At 42.8% G+C, this 23,892-nt stretch overlaps 1 protein-coding gene across 1 annotated transcript in view; it reads left to right on the top strand.

Moving 5' to 3' along the window:
- Nucleotides 1-2,450: 2,450 nt before the first annotated feature.
- BCAR3 (BCAR3 adaptor protein, NSP family member) overlaps nt 2,451-23,892 on the top strand; it is a 236,700-nt gene continuing 215,258 nt past the window's right edge. Inside the window, exon 1 of the mRNA XM_059069871.2 lies at nt 2,451-2,596. The gene's annotated coding sequence lies outside the window, so the exon portion shown is untranslated. The remainder of the gene's footprint in view (nt 2,597-23,892) is intronic.

Raw genomic sequence — 23,892 nt, 5'->3', positions numbered from 1 at the left:
TGTCATCCTCTTTTTACAGATGAGAACTAGGTTCAGTAAGGTTGAATAACTTTCCCAAGGTATCACAAGCAATAAGGGGTCAAGGTCTGTGCTTCAGGGCTTCTGACCTCTTCTCAACCATAGCCGCAGAGGCACGGCAGCTGCAATGTTGAAAATGGCCAGCAGAGGGCAGCCTTCACAAAGAGGCTGTCTATTCTAGGGCGATCAAAGCTACCATCAATGCTATTGGGACAGACCCACATCATGGATCCCCTAAGATACACTGAGAAGGATATAACATCATCTCCGGTGATTTTCCTGCCCCCCAAAAGCATATCTAAATCTAAACATGAAACACCAGATAAACTTAAATTCAGGGGCAGACTACCAAATAACTGGCTAGTGCCCTTAAATGTCAAGGTCAGGAAAGAAAGGCTAAGGAACTGTTCCAAATTAAAGGAGACTAAATAGACAAGACAACTAAATGCAATACATGGTTGATCTTTGATGGGATTCCGGGCTGGGAAAAAAGTAATAGATGGAAAGGACATTACTGGGACAATTGATGAAATTTGATTTGGACTGTGGTTTAGATAATAGTATTCTATCAATGTTAAGTTTCCTAAAGTTGATCATTGTACTGTGTTTGTATGGAAGAATGTCCTTGTTCTTAGAAATATTTAGGGGTAAAGGAGCACAAGTCTCTAACTTGCTTTTAAATATTGGGTTGGCCATAAAGTTTGTTTGGGTTTTTCAGTAAGATGTTACAGAAAAGCCCGAACGAAATTTTTGGCCAACCCATCGTTAAGAAAAAACACAGAGAAAATAACACAATAAAAGAAATGGAGCAAAATGTAAGTGATAAGTGAATCTGGGTAAAAGATATATGGAATTTCTATTTATACGATACTTAACTTTGAAATTATATCCACATAAAAAGTTAACAACAAAAAAGAGATTGTCCTAGTTCTCTAGGGTTTGGGCCTTACGGTAGCCACATGTGATTCCAGGCAGAGAGAGCTCCTTCATTGGGGGTGGGAGGAGGACCGAGGGGCCTTTTCTCAGTGAAAGTGGCTTTAGCCACTGTGAAGCCCTGACTTTGCCCTGGGCTGGACAGAGCAGCTGCATACAAAGCTTACCTGATAATAGAACTGCCTGACCTCGAAGATGACCTTTGCAGCCAATGTTCTGAGAAGTGAATGTAATTCACACCTGTGCAGGGAGGAAGAACAGTGGACCCAGCTGAATGCAGAATGGAGCTGCAGGCCCACATCTCAGTAGAGGCTGGGGACACAGGGAGTATTCAAGGCCTGTGAAATACAGAAAAAGAGCATAATTTGGGGTGAATGGAGGAGCCACCACCTAGAGCCCTGCTGAGGTGATCCTTCTAATGGGTAAGACTGCTAGAACCTGAATGAGCAGAGACAAGTATTAACAATAAAATGATACAGTGAGGAGCATCCATAAAAAGGACATCAAGTAGAAAAAGTCCATGGGAATGAGGGCTCCCTCCTCGACCCACCCCAGAATTCTGATTCGTTTCAGCTTGGAATGGGGATTGAGAATTTCCATTTCTAATGGGCCGCAGGGTGCTGCCTGGACCGTATTTTGGGTTGCAGTGATGTAGAGGGTGATGGTGTCCTGTCCACCTCGGAGGAGTCACAGCTGTGAGAGACACATGAGAGCCTCAAGCAAAGTATTCCAAGAGGTCCGAAGCGACTGAGGTCACCTCTGGCCGGGCAGTAGGGATTAGGCACACACAGTAACGTGGATGAAATACCACAGAAACCGGGTTTCAGAGGCAATGGGGTGGAAGAGGGCCTTCTAGGGAGAAGGAACTGCACAGGAGCAAAGGCCAGTCTTGTCCACTTCATCATCTGGGTTCCCTGGAGAATAAAGGGCCCAATGGCAGTGAGAGGTGGGGGAGGCTAAGAGCCAGGTCAAGAATTTGAACTGTGTTTGGAGCCAATGTGGAGGCAGGGATTTCTAAAGATTGACCGGGCAGAGATATAGAGGGTAGACTAGGGGGAGGCTAGAGGCAGGGAAACCAGACAGGAGGTCCCAGCTATAGGCTCCATGAGAGATAAGGGCCTGAGCTAAGGGCACAGCAGTGAGTGTGGAAAACAAGGGGGTTTAAGCATTACAGCTAAGCTGGGGGGTTGAGTTACACAAAGAATCCACTTGTTCTCTTAAGCTTTTGGCCTAGAGTTACCACTGAAATTGATTTGAAGCATTCAAGGTTACAAAGTTGTTGTTTTTTTTTAAACAACCTGCTAAATATATATAAAGACAGGGAGAATTGAACATTAAGTGCAAGCTTCCATGTGAACATCTTCAATAGTCTTCCAGGCAGGAAGCAGGCAGATGGAGACAGTTACGCGCCGATAAATATTTAACAACAAGCTGGGAGTGGAGGAGAGCCCTGATTGGTGGCATCTGTCCATTTCCATGCTGTAAAATCCTCCCACGATGTCTGATTTCAAGCTACCAATATGATGTCAACAAGCTTGCTCCATTCCAGAAACTACACTTGGCTCTGGGAGGTATGAGCTGCCTCTAGGCACACTTCTGAATGGAGGCCGGTGCCAGGGGATGCATGGAGCCACTAAGGCAAGAGGTGGGTAAGTCGCTACTCAGCACCGGTCCAAGGACACGGCAAGAAGCCCAGGGCGCTGACGGCTTTGAGCAGCTAGCACGTAGCTCTTCCCAAAGAGTGGCAAGTGGGAGAGGTGGGGCTTCTTACAGGGCCCCCAGTGCCAACAGGATCAATTCATATGATAGAGGAGAAGGGTAAAGGAAAGAGTCTTATACTAAGAGGAAGCAGAGCCAGTTACGAGTCTGCTACTTAGCAGCCCTGTCTGTGCTTAACTGCCCCAAGCCTCAGTCCTTTGCCTTTAAAATGAGAACGGTATTAACCATGTCCCCAGCAGAATGCACAGCCCAGAAGCATTCAACACATGTCAGAGCTTCTCGCTTCCCTCCCCTTCTCGCCTGTCCCATGCTAAAGCATTCCAAGTGTGCTCCCTCCTCACCTTGGGTTTACACTGGCCCAGGCCCTCTATCTGCCCAGCAGGACCCATCCTTGTCCCCTCAGGACTGTCCCACACACTCGGGGTAGAGCCTGGGAGCCGTGTTCGTCAGTCAGTTGCAGAGAGAGAGGCAGAGGAAAGGAAGCTGCTTGTGATCCTGTGGGCTTTCTCCACTCTGCTCTGTTCCCTGACGAGCCGCAGTGCCTGCTCTTGGATTCCAGTATTTTTCTGATAATTTTTTCCTTTGGCTTTGAAATTGAGATTCTGTTACCTGTAACCCAGAGACCTGAGACACCCTAATTATCTTTCTTTTAAAAGTCTGCTGTAGACAAAAGACTGGGAATCAGGTCTGGATTTTGCCTTTGGGCAAGTGACGTAACCTCCTGGGTCTCGGTTTCTCATCTATACACTGAACAGATGAACGAGATGAATGGAGTGAATTCCAACTCTCGTGTACAGCTCTATTCTATGTATCTTTATCCGAATATGGGATATGTTATAGTGAAATGCCTACTCCGTTTCATTATTCACAAGTGAGTTTGTTTTGAAGACCAGAGATCTTCATATCTGGACATCCCTTAGTAACTCCCTAGCTAAGATAATCTGGGCACAAGAGATGGGTGAGAGAGAGCTCAGCTGGCTCAGATACATGGTTGTAGAGGGTCATGGAGCTTGGGAAGGTTGGTGGAAGGCCGCCGACTGCTGGTGCTGCCATGGAGAAACTTAAGAGATTATTCTTTAAAAGTTATTTTTTAAAATTATGGGTAAAAAGCTAATTAGTATGGAAGATGTAGATATGTATACATTATAAAGAGTTTGCTTTATACCCCTCTAACTTTTTCAGGCCATTATGTTCTACACAGTCTTATAAACTACTTATCTCTGAAATTCCTCATTAAAGATTTTAATTAGTAATGTATGCAGATAATTTAAGATCAAATAATACCAGAGACCTTATAATGAAAAACAAGTCACCTGCCCCACCACTCTCTCCCCACCCACAATCCTGCTCCCCTGAGACAAATTCAAAGCATTTCTTTTTGTTTTTGGATGTGTTGGGTCTTCCTTGCTGCGCGTGGGCTTTCTCTAGTTGCGGCGAGCGGGAGCTACTCATTATGGTGGTTTCTCTTGTTGCGGAGCACAGGCTCTAGGCGCGCGGGCTACAGTAGTTGCAGCACGTGGGCTCAGTAGTTGCGGCTCGCGGACTCTAGAGCGCAGGCTCGGTAGTTGTGGTGCACGGGCTTAGTTGCTCCATAGCATGTGGGATCTTCCCGGACCAGGGCTTGAGCCCATGTCCCAGGCATTGGCAGGTGGATTCTTAACCACTGCGCCACCGGGGAAGTCCAAGTGTTTCTACTTAGAATTTATTTGGGGGTTACCTCCCTATTTCTAAAGAAGAAGCTATTTATTTATTTAGCAAATTCAATGCTTTCATTATTTCTTTCTGTAATAGATGAGGCATCAGTTCATTTCTATCCCGCTCCTATCTCCTCAACCGACTCTTCTAAATATAGTTAGATGACTATTTTCAGAGCTTAACCCCAGGTCCCCTCTTCAACTTCAAAGAACACAATTAAGGCCCCATTTCCCTCTCCATCAACTATAGATAGCATCTCTTTACTCTTCACTTCATAAGGTAAGGACAGCACTCCCTCCTTTCCTTCCTCCACCTCCCCACCTCCGTCAGCCTGTTCCATACTTTACATTTTGTTCTGACAACTTTGTTCTTGTTTATATTTGTCTAAGGTTGATTCTAAGAGTAGAAGGCCAGAAAATAGTGTTTATTTTATTTTGCCAATGTAAACATAGTTCACAGCAGGTCAAAGTAGTGAACTAGGACCACATTTCTTTATGGGACCAATGTCCCTACTCAACAGAGAATGTTTCTGGAACAAATTTATTTTCTTTTTTTACATTCCATCCATTTCCTTTACCTTAGCCTCATATCATGTTTTCCGAGCTTTCATTTCGATCATGCTATTTTTCTATTGATTCTATTTCTCTCCTTTTTACCTCCTCCCTGAAAACTTTTAAAACAAAACAAAACAAAACAAAACAAGAAGCCTCTCCCTGCAGTTCCCTGTCTTCCTGCCCTTGTTTTCTCTGGGTCTGCAGCACAGTTGCCATTATTGCAGTTTCCCTTTGCTGCTTTCAATGATCAGAGTCACTCTTTTCAAGACCCTGATATCTTCCTCTTTCTTAGTTTACACTCTCATTTTGCTGGAATATATCCTTGGGTCACTCCTGAGGATAAACTATACAGAGGTAAAATTTACAGTAATTTCCTACTGCAAATGCCTTAATTCTGCTTTTTCACTTGATTAATAAATTGGCTGTATATAAAATTCCAGGTCAAACATCATATCTCTCAAAGTAGAATCTGGTTTTTTTCTCTCTGGAATCTTGTAGTATCGGCTCTTTATTCTTGTATTGAGAGTTTTTGGTGATCATGTCCAGGTGTGGATCTTTTCTCACTCGTTGTGCTGCGCCTCCATGGGCCCTAATGTTCAAAGACACATGCCCTTCTTCATTCTGGAGAATTATTTACCATCTTTCCTTTATAACTTCCTTCCTTTTGTTTTAACATTTTCTCATTTGGAGATTCCTGTTATTTAGATCCCAAACCTCTAGATCATCCCATTATGTCTTTTGCATTGTCTGTCATGCATTTTTTGTTTTAAAATCTTAAAATCTATACTTGGGAGATTTCTTCAACTTCATCATCTAACATTATTATTATTATTTTGGCAAGTATATTTTTAATTTCAAAGAACTGTATCTTGTTCTCTGTTTTTCTCATAGCACCCTTTTCTTATTTTACCAGTGATGTATTTTCCCATTTGTCTCTGAGGTTTTTGAAAGTTTTTCTTTTGTTTGTTTATTTAATCCTCTCCTGCTCCATGAATTGTCTCTATTTCCTCTAGAATCATGTTTGCTTGTTGGTGGTGGTTGTTGTTTGTACTTTTTCCTATCGCCAAGTTTCCTCTGTATCTGTTTACTCTCGGTTTTTCATTTCTACTAAAGTTTGAGGTTGAGGCAGTAGGAGGCTAATGGGAAGTTTGAAGAGCATGGGCAGAGCCTCTTAGGCTCCTTTCCAGGGAAAGTTGGCAGGAAGCTAGTTTTTTTGTTCTTGTTAAGGGTTCTTAAAGACGGGAATGCCGAAGGCTCCACTCTGGACTTCCAAACTCTATATTGGCTAGCTTGATTTTCCCCAGGTGGTCTGTACAATTTCTTCAGAAAGGAGCTCTCTAATGTTTGACCTAGAGAAAGTGACTGGAACCTAATGTCTAATCTGGGCAAACAGAGGTATTGTCTGCTGCATATATAGAACTTCAGTGGTTTTCAGCCCATTTTCCCTTCCTGCTTTCTGGGATCCTTTTCATTACCAGGCTGAGGCATCTCTCAGTGTCTGGACAGACTTGAGCCCTCATTGCCTGCAGCCCATCCACCTGCTGTATTCATCAGTATTCACCCAGCTCTTTCTGTTTCCAAGGAATTTGTTGAAAATTCTGTCTGCTGATGGCCCCTTTCCTGCTTTCTTCTTTACTGTCGGTTTATGCCATTTTAATCCCTTTATTGTTATTTTAATGGAGGAGTCTCAGATGATAAATACATATGCTAAGTCCTTAACCTGAACTAGAAGCCTGAAATAGCCATTTCAATAGCTGTGTGGTACTCCATAGCAGGGCTGTACCTTAAATTGTAGCAAATGTGTAAACAGTGTTGTGATGAAGATCCAGGTAGCTAAATCTTTATGTACCTCCATGATTATTTATTTAGAATAAATTGTGAGAATAATTACTACATCAAAATGGAAGCATCTATTTTTTTTAAATAAAATTAAACATACATTTACCTTAGAATGCAGCAATTCCAATCCTAGGTCTTACCCAGAAGAAATGAAAACATATTCTCATACAAAGACTTGTACACAAGTGTTCATAACGACTCTATGCTATGTAAGATGGTCCCAAACTGGAAACAGCTCAGATGTCTACCAACTGCTGAATGGATAAACAAATTGTTATATACAATAGAATACCATTCATAAATGAAAGGGAACAAACTTGATACCATCAACATGAATGAATCTGAAACATGCTGAATGAAAGAAGCTAGATACAAAAGAGAAAAAAATGTATTATTCTTCTAATTTATATGAAATCTAGAATAGGCAAAAACAATCTATAATGGTAGAAAGCAGATTAATGGTTGCCTGGGACAGGGGTGAGGGGACAGGAAATCTTTTTTGGGTGATTTAAGTGTTCTATATCCTGACTGAGGTGATGTTTGGAGGGTATATATATATATATATATATATTTTTTTTTAACATCTTTATTGGAGTATAACTGTTTTACAATAGTGTGTTAGTTTCTCCTTTACAAGAAAGTGAATCAGATATACATACGTTCCCATATCTCTTCCCTCTTGCATCACCCTCCCTCCCACCCTCCCTATCCCACTCCTCTAGGTGGTCACAAAGCACAGAGGTGAACTCCCTGTGCTATGCGGCAGCTTCCCACTAGCTATCTAATTTACATTTGGTAGTGTGTATATGTCCCTACCACTCTCTCACATCGTGACCGCTTACCCTTCCCCCTCCCCATATCCTCAAGTCCATGCTCTAGTAGGTCTGTGTTTTATTCCCGTCCTACCACTAATCTCTTCATGACATTTTTTTTCTTAGATTCCATATATATGTGTTAGCATACGGTATTTGTTTTTTTCCTTCTGACTTACTTCATTCTGTATGACAGACTCCAGGTCTATCCACCTCATTACAAATAACTCAGTTTCATTTCTTTTTATGGCTGAGTAATATTCCATTGTATATATGTGCCACATCTTCTTTATCCATTCATCTGTTGATGGGCATTTAGGTTGCTTCCATGTCCGGGATATCGTAAATAGAGCTGCAATAAACATTTTGGTACATGACACTTTTTGAATTATGGTTTTCTCAGGGTATATGCCTAGTAGTGGGATTGTGGGGTCATATGGTAGTTGTATTTGTAGTTTTTTAAGGAACCTCCATACTGTTCTCCATAGTGGCTGTATCAATTTACATTCCCACCAGCAGTGCAAGAGTGTTCCCTTTTCTCCACACCCTCTCCAGCATTTATTGTTTCTAGAGTTTTTGATGATGGCAATCTGACTGGTGTGAGATGATATCTCATTGTAGTTTTGATTTGCATTTCTCTAATGATTAATGATGTTGAGCATTCTTTCATGTGTTTGTTGGCAATCTGTATATCTTCTTTGGAGAAATGTCTATTTAGTTCTTCTGCCCATTTTTGGATTGGGTTGTTTGTTTTTTTGTTATTGAGCTGCCTGAGTTGCTTATAAATTTTGGATATTAATCCTTTGTCAGTTGCTTAATTTGCAAATATTTTCTCCCATTCTGAGGGTTGTCTTTTGGTCTTGTTTATGGTATCCTTTGCTGTGCAAAAGCTTTTAAGTTTCATTAGATCCCATTTGTTTATTTTTGTTTTTATTTCCATTTCTCTAGGAGATGGGTCAAAAAGGATCTTGCTGTGATTTATGTCATAGAGTGTTCTGCCTATGTTTTCTGGAGGGTATATATTTTTATCAAAACTCACCAAACCAAAGCATAGGCTTAAAATAGGTGCATTTTTATATGCAAATTATAAATTCTTATGGTTTTTTTCCTCGTTACATTTCTTAGTATTTCTTATTATATTTTCTTAATATGTTACCATTACCAAAAGTAAAAAAGTAAAAAGTAAAAGGAAACTTTTTACAGACATTTATTTTAGACAGGGAAATTTCATCATAATCTCATACTGCCTTTACTTCCATTCCACCCCAAGATGCAACCACAATGATCAGTTGGGTGTTTCCTTTTCCAGATTATCTGTTAAATACACCAGCAGAGAGCTACATAGACACTTTTTATAGAAATAGGATAATATTACAGACATATTCTTACAACTTGCATATAACATTTTCTAACTTTTGTCTGATGCAAAGGGCCCATCTGCTTTCCCCTGTAGTGACTAGAAAGCACCCTGCACATAACAGGCCTTCACATGTTAGATTCCATGTCTTCATTTGCTTCAAGAGAAAATATTTTAACAACATGTTCAGTTATCTTTTTTTTTTTTTTACTAAAATCACATACTCTCCAACTTTTAGCTTAAGTTCTTGGCAGCCTAAATTCTTTCTACTACTGGAGGGTGGGCACTTCTAGGTGGCAGTCAGGACTGAGAAAGAGACTTGTTGTGGATTAAGAGTGGGGTTATAGGAGGGTTTGTGGGAGGAATTGTAAAGGTCTCTGCCAGCGGAAGAAGCTCTGCTACACAGCCGTCTCTGACTTTATTTCATTTTGAGTTTTCACCCACCACCTGTGTAGGATGCCCCCTTCCCTCTACCTCTTCAAGCGGAATGCCAAGCCCACTATATCCAGTCCCTGAGGATGCAGGGCCACTGCCTGAAACACCTGCTTCTTCCCCTGACAAAGCCATGGGCTGCTTAAATGTTAAACAAACCATAAGCACTTTCCCAAGAAATAAACTCCAAGAATGTATCTGAAAGGGTTACATGGGAGGTGAGTGGACTATAGATTTCTAAATTGGTACAAAAGAACCATCTGGAAAGTGGTTGAAAATGCAGCTTCCCAGACCTCCGTCTATGAAAGTTGATTGTGGGGAGTAGTGTGTGGGGTACTTACCATCTAAGCCAGTTTGAGGAGAACTGGCTTAGATGGTAAATAAAAATGCTCAGTCTTCAAACTTGAAAAGGATGTGAACTGATTGCACACCCAGATGTGGAAGGGTTACAACTCCCTCCTCAGCCTGGCACTGAATTAAAGCTCAGATGTTCCATTCCCCTCCATTATTTGTCTCAGTGGGTCCTGTCTCAGCCTGGGAAATCAGGAAAAAAACACCTTTTCCTTTTGACCTAAAAATTGCATTCCTGTGCTTCAGGAGTTCCTGAGTTGGCCTTGGGTCTCTTTCTTCACCCTTCTAGGAATGTCTCTGGCTTAAAATTTTAATTTTTGGCCCTGTTCCAGTTATCTGTTGCTATATAAAAAACCACCCAAAATTTATTTTTAAAAAAGGGAGGACTTCCCTGGTGGTGCAGTGGTTAAGAATCCGCCTGCCAATGCAGGGGACACGGGTTCAAGCCCTGGTCCTGGAAGATCCCACATGCTATGGAGCAGCTAAGCCCGTGCGCCACAACTACTGAGCCAACACTCAGAGACCGTGCTCCGCAACAAAGAGAAGTCACCGCATTGAGAAGCCACGCACTGCAAGAAAAGTAGCCCCTGCTCGCTGCAACTAGAGAAAGCCTGCGCGCACCAATAGACCCAACACAGCCAATAAATAAATATATTTATTTTTAAAAAAACAGACAAAGCTTAGTGACTTAAAATAATAGTATCAATTTGTTTTGCTTGTGAATCTGCAATTCAGGCAGACCTGAGCAGACCATGTCTGCTCGACATGGTCTCAGCTGGGGCTGCTCAGATGGGAGCTGGGGGACCCACTTGGAGATGGTTCACTTACATTGCTGGCAAGGTGGAGCTGGCTCTGGCAGGGAGCCCAGCTGGGTGTGTGGGCTTGTTCCTCTCAACATGGATCTCTCCACAGGCTGCTTGAGCTCTGTCATAGCATGGAGGCTGGGCTACAGAAGCGAGCACCCCAGAGAGCAAGGCAGGATTGCATGGTGTTTTTGTGACCTATCTTCAGAAGCCACATAGTGTCACTTCTACCGTACTATGGCTTCAAGAAATCATAAAGTCCTTCTCATGTTCAAGGGGAGGGAAAGTAGCCCCCACCACTTGACGAAAGGAGTGTCAAGGTTACATAATAAAAATAGCAGGTGGGATAGGAGATATTATTGCCATCGTCTTTGGAAAATACAGTTTGTCAGTAGACTCTGACCTATTGTTTTTATTATGTATATAGGTTTTTCTGATGCATATTCACAACTTAATTACAGTTATTTCTATTCTACCTCATTTTTTCCTCTTCATAACCCTGCAAGGCAGTTATATCCCTTTTGGCACATGTAAGTACTACTCATATGTATAGCTGGTTTAGCTGGCACATTTTTTTAAAATTATGATTCCTTATGTGAAAAAAATTATGTAAGTATCTGAATTTCTGGCTTTTCCTCACCATCAGAAGGTTGGATACATCGAGGCCAGGCTCTCCTCTTCTCAGCAGTGGGCTGGAGAGTAGTGCTGGCCTCCTTAATGAAGGCCTGTCCTCGACCCATTTGCCACAGTCCTCACCACTCCCTCTTACCCTTCACCCATTACACTTTATGCCTCACAAGCATTTGATTCTGAGGCTTTCTGCTTTAGAAACATAGATCCAGGTTCTACCATAGAAAAGTAACAAATAATAGCAATACTTTTTTTCTCTTTTTTTTTGAGTTTTCAAAGCACTTTCTATAGAGAGCTCCTTTGGGGGGACGGTCTTTCTTTTTAAATCTGATCACTCTTTGGGAGAAGCCAGCAGAGCACTGTTTCTTGTTTGAAGGGCATTTGCAGCTCTGCTCATTTGATGAACAGACCTAAGCGATCTGCCCCAGTTCCCAGAAGGCTCCTGCTGCTCAGTTCCAACCCCAGTCCCCCAGGCTGGCCCTTGTGGGAATCCCCACAATTGAGCACAATTCTTGAGACCTCGAGTTTGCTGTCTGCACTGCTCGATAAATGCTGGATCCCCGTAACACGGAACTCTCAAGAGGGTTAAGGGAAGCTCATACAGGGAGCACCAATGTCAAAGTTTTCCAGGATCACAACCTCACCCAGAGCCAAGTCTGCACACAAAGACCTTCTCTCTAGAAGATGTGTCCAGTGTTCACACCACAGTTCGGGACCAGATCTGAATATTCCTAATGGCTCAGAGGCACAAAGCTCACTTTGTCCTTTCAAGGGCATTTGGTTTTGTTTCCAAAATGTCAACAGATAACTGTAAGTGTTGATTAAACAACCAGATGAGCACGGCCTAGGGAGAACATTCCATGCACAGACTTCCTCTGGCCCTTCCTCTGGCTGTGCCCATGCTATGTAATCAGGACACCTTCCCCTCTGGGGCTTGAGCTGTTCTTCAGCTCTTTAACGCTGGGAAGAACTTCTCACCCCACAGAACAGCAGATGCCTTAGAGTGGGAAGGTCTGTGGTTTCACCATCTATCATAGTAGGCTCAGCCACTTGTGTTCCCCACAGCCCCTAATCCACCACATTCCCCAACCCTCTCCCCATCAGTAACGATGATCCTAAATTTTATGTTATCATTCATTTGCTCTTCATTATAGTTTCTTACCGTCTATTTTAGAAATCTATTGCTGTCTAAAAAACCACCACAGGGCTTCCCTGGTGGTGCAGTGGTTGAGAGTCCGCCTGCCAATGCAGGGGACGCGGGTTCGTGCCCCTGTCCGGGAAGATCCCACATGCCGCGGAGCGGTTGGGCCCGTGAGCCATGGCCACTGAGCCTGCGCGTCTGGAGCCAGTGCTCCGCAACGGGAGAGGCCACAACAGTGAGAGGCCCGCGTACTGCAAAAAAAAAAAAAAAAAAAAAACAAAAAACAAAACAAAAAAAACGCACCACAAAACTTAGTGGTATGAAAGAGTAACAACCTTTCTTCCCTCCCGTATCTGCAATGTGGGCAGGATCCTCACCTCAGCTTCACTCAGCATCAGCTGGGGCGGGTCAGCTGGGGGCTTCTACATATTTCTAAGATGACTCACGAACCAGCTGGCTGTTGGAGCTGGCCTGAGGCCTGGGCCTTGGTTCTTCCTCCTATGACCTGTCCACATGGCCTGGGCTTCCTCACAGCAGGTTGAACACCCCAAGAGAGAGAACCAGGCCGAAGCTGTATGGCCTTTGGTGACCTAGCCTCAGAAGCCACGTAGCATCTGTTAGTTGAAGCAGACACAAAGCCACCAGGTTCAAGGGGATGGATCACTGCCTCCACCTCTTGATGGCCAAGTGGCCAGGTTCTGGAAGAACAGGTGGGACCAGAGATGCTGTTGCAGCCATCTTGTGGGAGTACAGTCTACCACACTACCTATGTAGGTACCCCTAGCTAGTATACTATTTAATTCTGCATGTTTTAAACTTTATAGGAACATTCACACTAAACATATTCTCCTACAACTTTGTTTTCCCCAACATTCATGAGAGTCATTTATTGTTGAGAGAACTTTATTCATTTTAGAACTGTGTAATATCTCATTACACTTACTTATCACAATTTAGTTGTCCATTCTTTTGTTGGATATAAACGTCATTTCCAGCCCTTGTGTGTGTGTGTGTGTATGTGTGTGTGTGCGCGTGCACTTATGCTTTTTGCTATTTTGTACAGTGCTGCTATGAACATTTTTGTAGAACCCTGTTAGTGCACAGGAGCTTAGGGCAGTGGGCCTCAACCAGGGCTGATGTTTTAGCAATGTCAGGAACATTCAGCAAATGTTCCAGACATTTTTGGTTTCTATGACTGTGGTACGGAGCATTGCTTCTGGCATCTAGTGGGCAGAGGCCAGGGATACTGCTAAATATCCTGCAACGCACAGGACAGCCACTTATAACAAAGAATTATGTGGTCCAAGATGTCAATTGTGCTGAGGTTGAGAAACCCTAGCTTAGGGTGAGTGGAATTCCTAGGTGATAGGGTATTTATAGTTTCAACTTTACTATATGATATTAAATAGGTTTCCCAAGTGGTTAAACTAATTTACACTCTGCCAGAGTGGAATGTTCCACATCCTTTGATATTGTCAGTCTTCTCAGTTTTTGCTAATTCATGCGTTTTACCCTTTCTTTTAAAATAGAATTGATTTGTAGGAGTTCTTTATATATTCTGCATATCAGTCCTTTGTTGGTTGTATATGTTGCAAATATCTTCTTCCAGTTTGTGGCCTGTCTTGTCACTTCTTCATGGTTCTTCTGATGAACAGAAGTGCTTAAGGGTTACAGTTAAATTTATCAAGCTTATACTAGCCTTTAGGTTTGTGACTTAGGGGTATTATTTAAGACACCCTGTCCTACCCTGAGGTCCTCACCGCCTTCCAAGCCTGGGAGCCCACCGGAGTCTCACCTCTTTGAGTTGGTACCTCCTGGAACATGGTGTTCCTCTTGCTGACCTCAGAGGACGCTGTCCCTCCTCATCTTCTGGCGTGATTGCTGGGTACTTAAGAGAACCGGCCTTTGGTACTGATTTCCTGACAGACGGCACTTTCTCTGAGGGACTGGACTCCTCCCATGACCTCTCTGTCGCTCTCCCCCCAGGACTGGACTCTGCTGTCTAGGGACTGGCCTCAAAATGAACTGACTTCTCTGGAACCACAGTGTCCCCTCAGTGTCAGCACAGCTAAAAATGCCCCTTAGATATCAGCCTTGGTAGGACTGAGCCCCAGTTTTCTATAGTACATGGCTAGTTTCATCTGGACCCATCTGGGAAACATTCCTCTAGGGCCTGGATCAATAACAGTGGAGCTGAAGATGCAGAGTGGTACCCAGGAACACTGCTGCTCCCAGGAGGGGAGTCCCAAGATGAGCCTGTCTGCTCTGACCATGCACCTTTAAGTCAGGCCTGCCTGCCCAGTGTCCCTCAAAGCTGACCACAGTTGAAGGATGGCCTTGGAGCTCTCTGCTCCATCCATCCATCCGTGCATTTGGGTTTTTAAAAAAATCTTTATATTAGAATATAGTTGACTTAAAATGTCGTGTTAGTTCTAGGTGTACAGCAAAGTGATTCAGTTATACATATGCTTGTACCTATTCTTTCTCAAATTCTTTTCCCACTTATGTTATTACAGAATATTGAGCAGAGTTCCTTGTGCTATACAGTAGGACCTTGTTAGTTATCTATTTTAAATATAGAAGTGTGTACATGTCAATCCCAAATTCCCAATCTATCCCTCCTCCTCCATCCTTCCCCCATGGTAACCATAAGTTCATTCCCTAAGTCTGTGAGTTTCTGTTTTGTAAATAAGTTAATTTGTACCATTTTTTAAAGATTCCACATACTGTATAAATGATATCATGATATTTGTCTTTCTCTGTCTGACTTACTTCACCTAGTATGATAATCTCCAGGTCCATCCATGTTGCTGCAGATGGCATTATTTCATTCTTTTAATGGGTGGGTAATATTCCATTGTATATATGTATCACATCTTCTTTATCCATTCATCTGTTGATGGACATTTCGGTTGCTTCCATGTCTTGGCTATTGTAAACAGTGCTGTAGGGAACATTGGGGTGCATATATCCTTTCGAATCATGTTTTTCTCAGGGTATATGCCCAGGAGTGGGTTTGCTGGATCATATGGTAGCTTTATTTTTAGTTTCTTAAGGAACCTCCATACTGTTGTCCACAGTGGCTGCACCAATTTACATTCCCACCAACAGTGTAGGAGGGTTCACTTTTCTCCATTCCCACTCCAGCATTTATTGTTTGTAGACTTTTTGATGATGGCCATTCTGATTGGTGATATATCATTGTAGTTTTGATTAATAATTAGTGCTTCTGGGCTTCCCTGGTGGTGCAGTGGTTAAGGATCCAGCTGCCAATGTAGGGGACATGGGTTCGAGCCCTGGTCCGGGAAGATCCCACATGCCACGGAGCAACTAAGCCTGTGCACCACAACTGCTGAGCCCGTGTGCTGCAACTGCTGAAGCTTGCGTGCCTAGAGCCCATGCTCCACAGCAAGAGAAGCCACCGCAATGAGAAGCCCGCACACCGCAACTAGGAGTAGCCCCCGCTCACCACAACTAGAGAAAGCCTGTGCACAGCAATGAAGACCCAACACAGCCAAAAATAAATAAACAAAATAAATAATTTTTTTAAAAAAATTAGTGATGTTGAGCATCTTGTCATGTTCCTCTTGGCCATATGCATGTCTTGTTTGGAGAAATGTCTGTTTAGGTCTTCTGCCCATTTTTTGATTGGGTTGTTTGTTTTTTTGATATTGAGCCACATGAGCTGTTTGTAAATTTTGGAGAGTAATCCCTGTCAGTTGCATCATTTGCAAATATTTTCTCCCATTCTGTGGATTCTCTTTTCATCTTATTTATAGTTTCCTTTGTTGTGCAGAAGCTTTTGAGTTTAATTAGGTCACATTTGTTTATCTTTGCTTTTATTTCCATTACTCTAGGAGACGGATCAAAAAAGATCTTGCTGCAATTTATGTCAAAGAGTGTTCTGCCTATGTTTTCCTCTGTTTCATAGTATCTGGTCTTACGTTTAGGTCTTTAATCCATTTTGAGTTTATTTTTGTGTATGATGTTAAAGAATGTTCTGATTTCATTTTTTTATATGTAGCTGTCTAGTTTTCCCAGCACCACTTATTGAAGAGACTGTCTTTTCTCCATTGTATAGTCTTGCCTTCTTTGTCATAGATTAATTGACCATAGGTGCATGGGTTTATTTCTGGGCTTTCTGTCCTGTTCCATTGATCTATATTTCTGTTTTTGTGCCAGTACCATACTGTTTTGATTACTGTAGCTTTGTAGTGTAGTCTGAAGTCAGGGAACTTGATTTCTCCAGCTCCATTTTTCTTTCCCCAGATTGCTTTGGCTATTCAGGGTCTTTTGTGTCACCATACAAATTTTGAGATTTTTTTGGTTCTAGTTCTGTGAAAAATGCCACTGGTAATATGAAAAATGCTATTGATAAGGATTGCAATCTGTAGATTACCTTGGGTAGTACAGTCATTTTGACAATATTGATTCTTCTAATCCAAGAGCATGGTATATCGTTCCCATCTCTCCATTTTGGACTTAACCTGGACTTGACTTTGCTTCCCTTCCCTTCCATTTCCACTCATGACCTGACCTTTGGTGCCCCTCCCTCCTAGATCTTCCCACCTTTGACTTCACATTGGTCTGGGTTTTTCTGGCTTTGACACTCAGCACTTTGTAAGGGCTTTAGGTGAAACTCACCTTTTGGCTCCAGCAGCTCCCATCTCCCTCAGAAAAGGCACCTCATCCTGGCTCAAGCTTCCTTGACCCAAACCTATGGATTTATATAAAGTTGAAGAGACAGATTTCCTGGTGTCCAGTCTGAATAATTGCTAGGTCAAGGAGAAGATAAATCTTAAGGTGGGGAACAAAGGTGAAAGCCAGAGTCAAAACAGCCAAACAGCAGGAAGATGTAGGATGGATAGGTAGAGTGAGGGGACTTGAGACCCAGACATGTGTATGTTGGAGAGCTAGCATGGGGCATTCACGTGTACTAGTTCAGAGCATAATCTCTGTAGACAGATGGGGAACCTCCTAGCCTTACTTGTGTGATCTCTGGCAGATTATCCTCCCAGAGCCCTGTTTTCATCATCTATAAAGTGTGGAGGGCATAACTTGCATGATTATATGAAGACAAAATGATAATAAGTATGTAAACCATTTTCATAGTATTTGGCATAAAGTGTTCAGAATGGCAGCTGTTGTTATCACTATTAGTCCATGAACAAAATGCCAGTTGCCAAGTTCCTTCATGGGTGTACTGTCACAGACCAGGGGTTGGCAAACGGTGGCCCATTGGCCAAGTCCTGTTCACTGGATGTTTCTAAGTAGCCCTTGAGCTGAGAATGGTTTCTACATTTGTAAATGGTTGAAAAAACTTAAAAGTAATATTTTGTGGTGTGTAAAAATGAAATTCAAATTTCAGTGTCCATGAATAAAGTTTTACTGGAGCATAGCTATGCTATTTCTTTTTCACTATCTTACTTTTGACCTCTTTACAGAAAGTTTGCTGACCCCTGTTATAGACCCATCAGACTAGGAGAAAATTAGTCAGTCAGCTGGACCTTGCAGAACTGGTCTATCTTCTCTACTCCATGGCTCTGCACATGCTGGCTACCTTTCTTTTCCCACCAGCCCTCCCCTGGGCCCCCAGAGTATTTTTTGGTGAAGCCAGCCTCAGTTGATCCAATGTACCGATGTCTAGATTTCAAAAAAATGGGCCTGATTCATTTCAGGATCATACCAGAGAGCCAGGACAGGACTGTTTTGAGATCAAAATGAAATAAGATGTGCAAAAGTGCTCTGATAATTCAATGGATGTTATTATTCAGCAAACAATGGTTAAGTGATATTCAATGAGGTTTCAATGTATTTTATTATTTTTTGTACATTTACTAATATGTATCTTTAAACGAAACTATTTTATTAACCAGAATGTTTTCATTCTTGACCAGGCCAAGTAAGTTGGGGTTTTTTTAACTTTTTGGGGGGATAAATTTCTGTATATTTATTTTGGCCACATTGGGTCTTCATTGCTGCGTGCGGGCTTTCTCTAGTTGTGGCAAGCAGGGGCTACTCTTTGATGCTGTGTGCGGGCTTCTTATTGCGGTGGCTTCTCGTTGAGGAGCATGGGCTCTAGGCACGCGGGCTCCAGTAGTTGTGGCTCACGGCTTCTGGAGCACAGGCTCAGTAGGGATGGACCAGGGATGGAACCCGTGTCCCCAGCATTGGCAGGTGTATTCTTAACCACTGCACCACCAGGGAAGTCCCCCAAGTAAGTTTTTAAACCAAATGAAATCACCTGTAAAGCATGTCCGACTCACCCTCACAGTGAAGTTTTGTGCCTCCCAGCCCTGCTTCTAGAGAAAATCCTGGCTCCCACTACCTTGGCTTTGCTTCCTATTCACCTGTCTCCATTTTCTTTTCCAGTCTCTGTGCTTGTGTTTTGGATCACTGGATGGCCATAAGTGACTGAGATGAGAGCAGGTAAAAGTCATTGCATTTGAAAAAGCCAAGGAATTGTGAGACCAGGGTTTTAAGAGCATCATAAGCCAGATTTTGACATTTCCCCAGGTGATGATGAGGGCTGGAGTGGAAGAAACATTCTGAGTCAATCCCTTAATAATGATTATGGGAGACCCAGAAAAGTAGAGGGGAGAAGAGATGGATGGCATGAAAATCAAAGAATTGCAGAAAGGGGACTCCTTCCAGGGCCCACGAGTGAGCTCTTGTCTAACACTCGGACGTGAATTGTCTGAGGAGACACACGTGATGACAAAGCTAGAGACTTTATTGGGAAGGGGCTCCTGGGTGGAGAGCAGGAGGGTAAGGGGACCCAGGAGGACTGCTCTGCCACGTGGCTCACAGTCTCAGGTTTTATGGTAGTGGGGTTGGTTTCTGCATTGTCTCTGGCCAATCATTCTGCCTCAGGGTCCTTCCTGGTGGCACACGCATCACTCAGCCAAGATGGATTCCAGCGAAGAGGATTCTGGGAGGTTGGTAGGACCTACGGACTTGTGTCTCCTCTCTCCTTTTGACCTTTCCCAAATTATTCCGGTTGGTGGTAGCTTGTTACTTCCTCATTCCTTACCAGGACCTCCTGTCACAAGATAACTCATGCAAATGGTTACTGTGGTACCTGGCCAGGATGGGCGGTTTCAGTCAGTGGTTTCTCCTAACAAAAGCTCATTTCTATAAAGGATGAGACAAGCAGAGCACTGGGGGACTAGGACAGAAAGTAGGAGAATGGGCAGCCTTCCCTGGAGAAGGTGGTAAAGGAAGGCTGAGAAGCCTTCACAGAGGAGTGGAGGAGCACTTGGAGGAAAGTCTGAGGTCTGCGGTGTTGTCTGTCTTTCGTGGGGCCCCAGAGGTCACACTGGGGAAGGATGGGAGGGAATCCCAGGAGCAGTGGGAGAAGGGGTCAGCAGGAAGGGCGGTGAAACAAGGCAGGGCTGAGGGTAAGGAGACGTGTCCTGTGGGGTTTGCATTTCAGGTGGAGGCCAAGGGCAACAGGAACATGAGTCACCCCAGGATTAGCTGGCCCCAAATTCAAGACGAAATGCTGGGGGAGGGTTGTTCTCTTCCTAGAGGCAGGAGAGGTAGGGAAGGGTGAACATGAGAGGCCTGATGCCGCTTCAAGGGTGGGAAGGGGCTACTGTGGCTGCCATAAGCCATTCCCGGGGCCGAAAGTGCTTTAGCAAAGTGCCTGTACCCAGGAGTACATGCGTTGCTAATTGCATCCTCATTTCCTGAACAACTTAAATACTAGGCAGTTACTTACAAGAGCTGAAGGAAGAGGCTCGGGTTTCTAATGACATTCTATCAACATGACTAATGCTGCCCTGGGATGCCTTTCCCCTCGGTTTGTGTGAGGCTCACTTTCTTTTTCACCCAGATTTCTCTCAGAGAGGGGTCTTCTATGACCCCTATGCCCAAACAGCCCTTCATATCTCTTGCTAATTGTCTTATCCTGTTTTATTTTCTTCATGCCACTTACATCCACCTGACACCTTCTATACTTTTTTAATAGTTAACTGTCATCTCAAATAGAATGTAAGCCCTCTGAGGTCAAGGGCTTTCTTTTGTTCTCTGCCCTCTTCCTCAGTGCTCAGAGCAGAGCTCAGTAAATATTTGTGAACAAATGTATGGATGAATGGGGATGGTGAGCACAGGCAGCCTGGCCTTCTGGCCATATACAGGCCCTGAGGGATTTCATCTCCCAGTTAGAAGTTGTGGCCACTTTGTTGATTCTGTTAACCCCTGGGTAGTCCCTCTACACCCTGCCTCCTATACAAGAATGAATTGCCTGAAATTCAGTGCCCACGCTGTCTCTCTCAAAGTTTTATACAATTAAATCTGACTGCTAGAAACTCAGCTGCTGGCTTTGACCACTCCTTCCCCCATCTTGTCCTTCCCCCTTAACTGCTTTTTCGCATGTTGGCCAAGAGATATATTAGTGTCAGGAAATTGGGACCCTACCATGATCCATTACAAAGACTTGTGGTTTTCAATAGCTAAGACAGTCAGACACCCTCCTCTCCCACAGAGCCCAGGTTGTGGGGAGCACTGATAACTGAACATGTGATTCTATGGTAGCATAAGGACAACAGGGGAGGAGCTACCTTCAGAAAGGCTCCCCTTGAGGAATGATATCTGAATGTTAAGCCAAGGGATGGGTAGGAGTTAACTGAGCAAGGAAGGGTTGGGTAAAAGCATGTCTCAGGGCAAGTCACAGAGACTAGAAAAGTGGGGCCGGGGAAGGAACCGGAAGGGCCAGGTTCCTAGAGACGGAGCAGGAGGTGGGAGTTGTGGGTAAAGCTAGAGCTGTGACAAGAGACAAGCACATTGGAATCCCAGCTCCCACACTATTAGCTGTGTGACCCTGGGAAAGTTAATGATCCCAAGGAAGGATCAGTTTCCTGATGAAAGAGAATATTAGTCTCTAGGGTAGCTTTGAGGATGACGCAATATAGGTCAAATGCTTAACAAAGTGCCTACCACACTAACTACTCATTGTATGTTGTGCTCTTCCGCTGACTAGTAGTGCACCAGCACATGGTGCGTGTTCAACAGACCTGTGAATGTACTGCAGGGTCCTAGAGGTAGCAGTTCTCTCTCGAGCCACCTGACTCTTCACCACAAAGAAACCCACTCCTCTTGGTAGAGGCTCAGCTCTTTCCCCGGCCCCCGTCTGTAGCAGTTAATAGTGTATCCCTCCAGAAAAATAAGTGCCTTTACCCGCATGTATAGCTCTATACAGATCTGCTTTTCCATAATCTAGCGCCTTTCAAGTTTATACCCATGTGATTGTATTATAACAGTTATTTTTAACCTTGCTTTTTTTAATATATAAATTTATTTATTTATTTATTTCTGGCTGCATTGGGTCTTCGTTGTTGCCCACGGGCTTTCTCTAGTTGTGGCGAGAGGAGGCTACTCTTCGTTGTGGTGCACAGGCTTCGTATTGCAGTGGCTCCTCTTGTTGCAGAGTACAGCCTCTAGGCACGCGCGCTCATTAGCTGTGGCTCGCGGGCTCTAGAGCACAGGCTCAGTAATTGTGGGGCGCAGGCTTAGTTGCTCCGAGGCATGTGGGATCTTCCCGGACCAGGGTTTGAACCCATGTCCCCTGCATTGGCAGGCGGGTTCTTAACCACTGCACCACCAGGGAAGTCCTAACCTTGCTTTTTAAATTTAATTTATCTTAAAGGATGTGTCACAACAGTACATTCAGATAGTTTTTATTCTTTTAAACATCTGCATAATTTTCCATTAGATGGATGTACCATAATTTAACTAGTCTTCTACCAATCAACATTTAGATTATTTCCAGGTTTTCTTTTTCTATTACAAATCAGGTTGCAATAAACATCCTTGAATATATACATGCTACATTTTTGTGACATGGTAAAACTTATATAGGTGAAGTTGCTGGGCTAAAGGGTGTTTGCATTTAAAACCTAGAGAGCTTTATGGCTCCATCCACTTTCAAGATGCTCAGAGGCATAGACAGAGGATACTTTCTGAGTAGCATCCAACCAATCAAGATTGGAAGTTCAAATGTAATACCATATGTTTTTCAGCAAGATTACAGCAATCTAGATTGAAAACTGTTCCTATGAATGGCTGTGTATGGAGATACACACACACACACACACACACACACACACACACACACACACATAAAATGCTAAATCCAAGAAGTTTCACAGGCCAAATTGCATTCACACATGCATTTTTGGGAAATGGGTACAAGAATCAGATGAAGTATCAATTCTCTGTCTTGTCTTAGTAGTTGGAGGATGAATGTTCTTGAAACATGAGTACTGAAACAATGAAATGGAGTTGGATGTATGGTAGGGTTGCTGAGGAGAGCCTGGTGACACGGGGTGGGATGCTATGACTACAGGGGAGGATGTGGTTTTTTATGTAAATTTCTGACCCCCCAATCAGGATGGAGGGATCACTAATCTCCCATAACTAGACTTTGCCAAGTTGTCAGCAGTACTATACCTGAAGAAAACCAGCCAGCCAGTAGAGGGAAGGCCCAAGAAATAAATATCTGTGATCTTATTGCCTCATCTCCATATAACATATAATTTTTGTGAGTTCTTCAGAGTGTTGTCAAATTGGTAAAATACCTTTATAAAAAGCACTATTCTATCTATATCCTAGCATAAAGTACTCTAAAATATGCAGTTAAGGGAAAAAAGCAAGATGAATTAAAACATGTATAGTATGCTAAATTTATCTAAAAAAATATATGCAGTGCTTATTTTTTAAAAATAAGTGCAATAAGGTAAGAGAAAAGACATAAATATTGGAAAGGAAGAAATAAAACTATTTGCATATAATATGATTGTGTACAAGGACATTTAGTCCTTTGCCTAAACGAATCTCCAAATAAACTACTAGAACTAATAAGTAAATTTAGTCGAGTCAGAAGACAAAGGGTCAACATACCAAACCATCAAAAGGCCAATAAGCACATGAAAATATACTGAACATCATTAGTCATCAAGAAAATACAAATAAAAACTACAGTAAGAAAATACTACCTACCCATCCTAATGGCTAAAATTAAAAAGACAAAGTTGAATACCAAGTGCTAGCAAAGATGAGGCATAATAGGAACACTTATGCACTTCTGGTGGGAATATAAAATGGTACAACCATTTTGGAAATTGGTAGTTCTAATAAATTTAAATATATACTTTCCTTGTAGCTAGTAGTGTGCTTCTAAATGTTTAACAATTGGCTTTGGAGGTAGAGGAGAAGGAAGTCCTGATTTATAGCATTTGCCTGTTTCTGTGGCATAAATATTTCCCCCTTGGCTGATTTCAAGCTACCAATGGGAAGTCACTGAAAGTAAAGTTGGGAAGAAATGCTCATAACCAACCCCAAGCTGTACAAGCTGGCTCCAGACCACCACTGCCTATGACCCAGCAGTTCCACATCCAAGTACACACCCAAGAGACATGAATGCTTATATCCACAAAAAGATGACTTCTCTGAGAAAGTTCTTAGCATCTTTATTCATAATAGACAAAAACTAGAAACGATCCAGCTGTCCACCAACCAATGAAAGGATAAACAAATCATGCTGTATTCATGCAGTGAAATACTATTTTACAATTTAAAATAATGAAATATACAACAGCATGGATAA

Source organism: Kogia breviceps, chromosome 1, assembly GCF_026419965.1.
Source record: "Kogia breviceps isolate mKogBre1 chromosome 1, mKogBre1 haplotype 1, whole genome shotgun sequence".
In the NCBI taxonomy this organism is placed as follows: domain Eukaryota; kingdom Metazoa; phylum Chordata; class Mammalia; order Artiodactyla; family Physeteridae; genus Kogia; species Kogia breviceps.
This window is presented reverse-complemented; position numbering and strand designations above follow the sequence as displayed.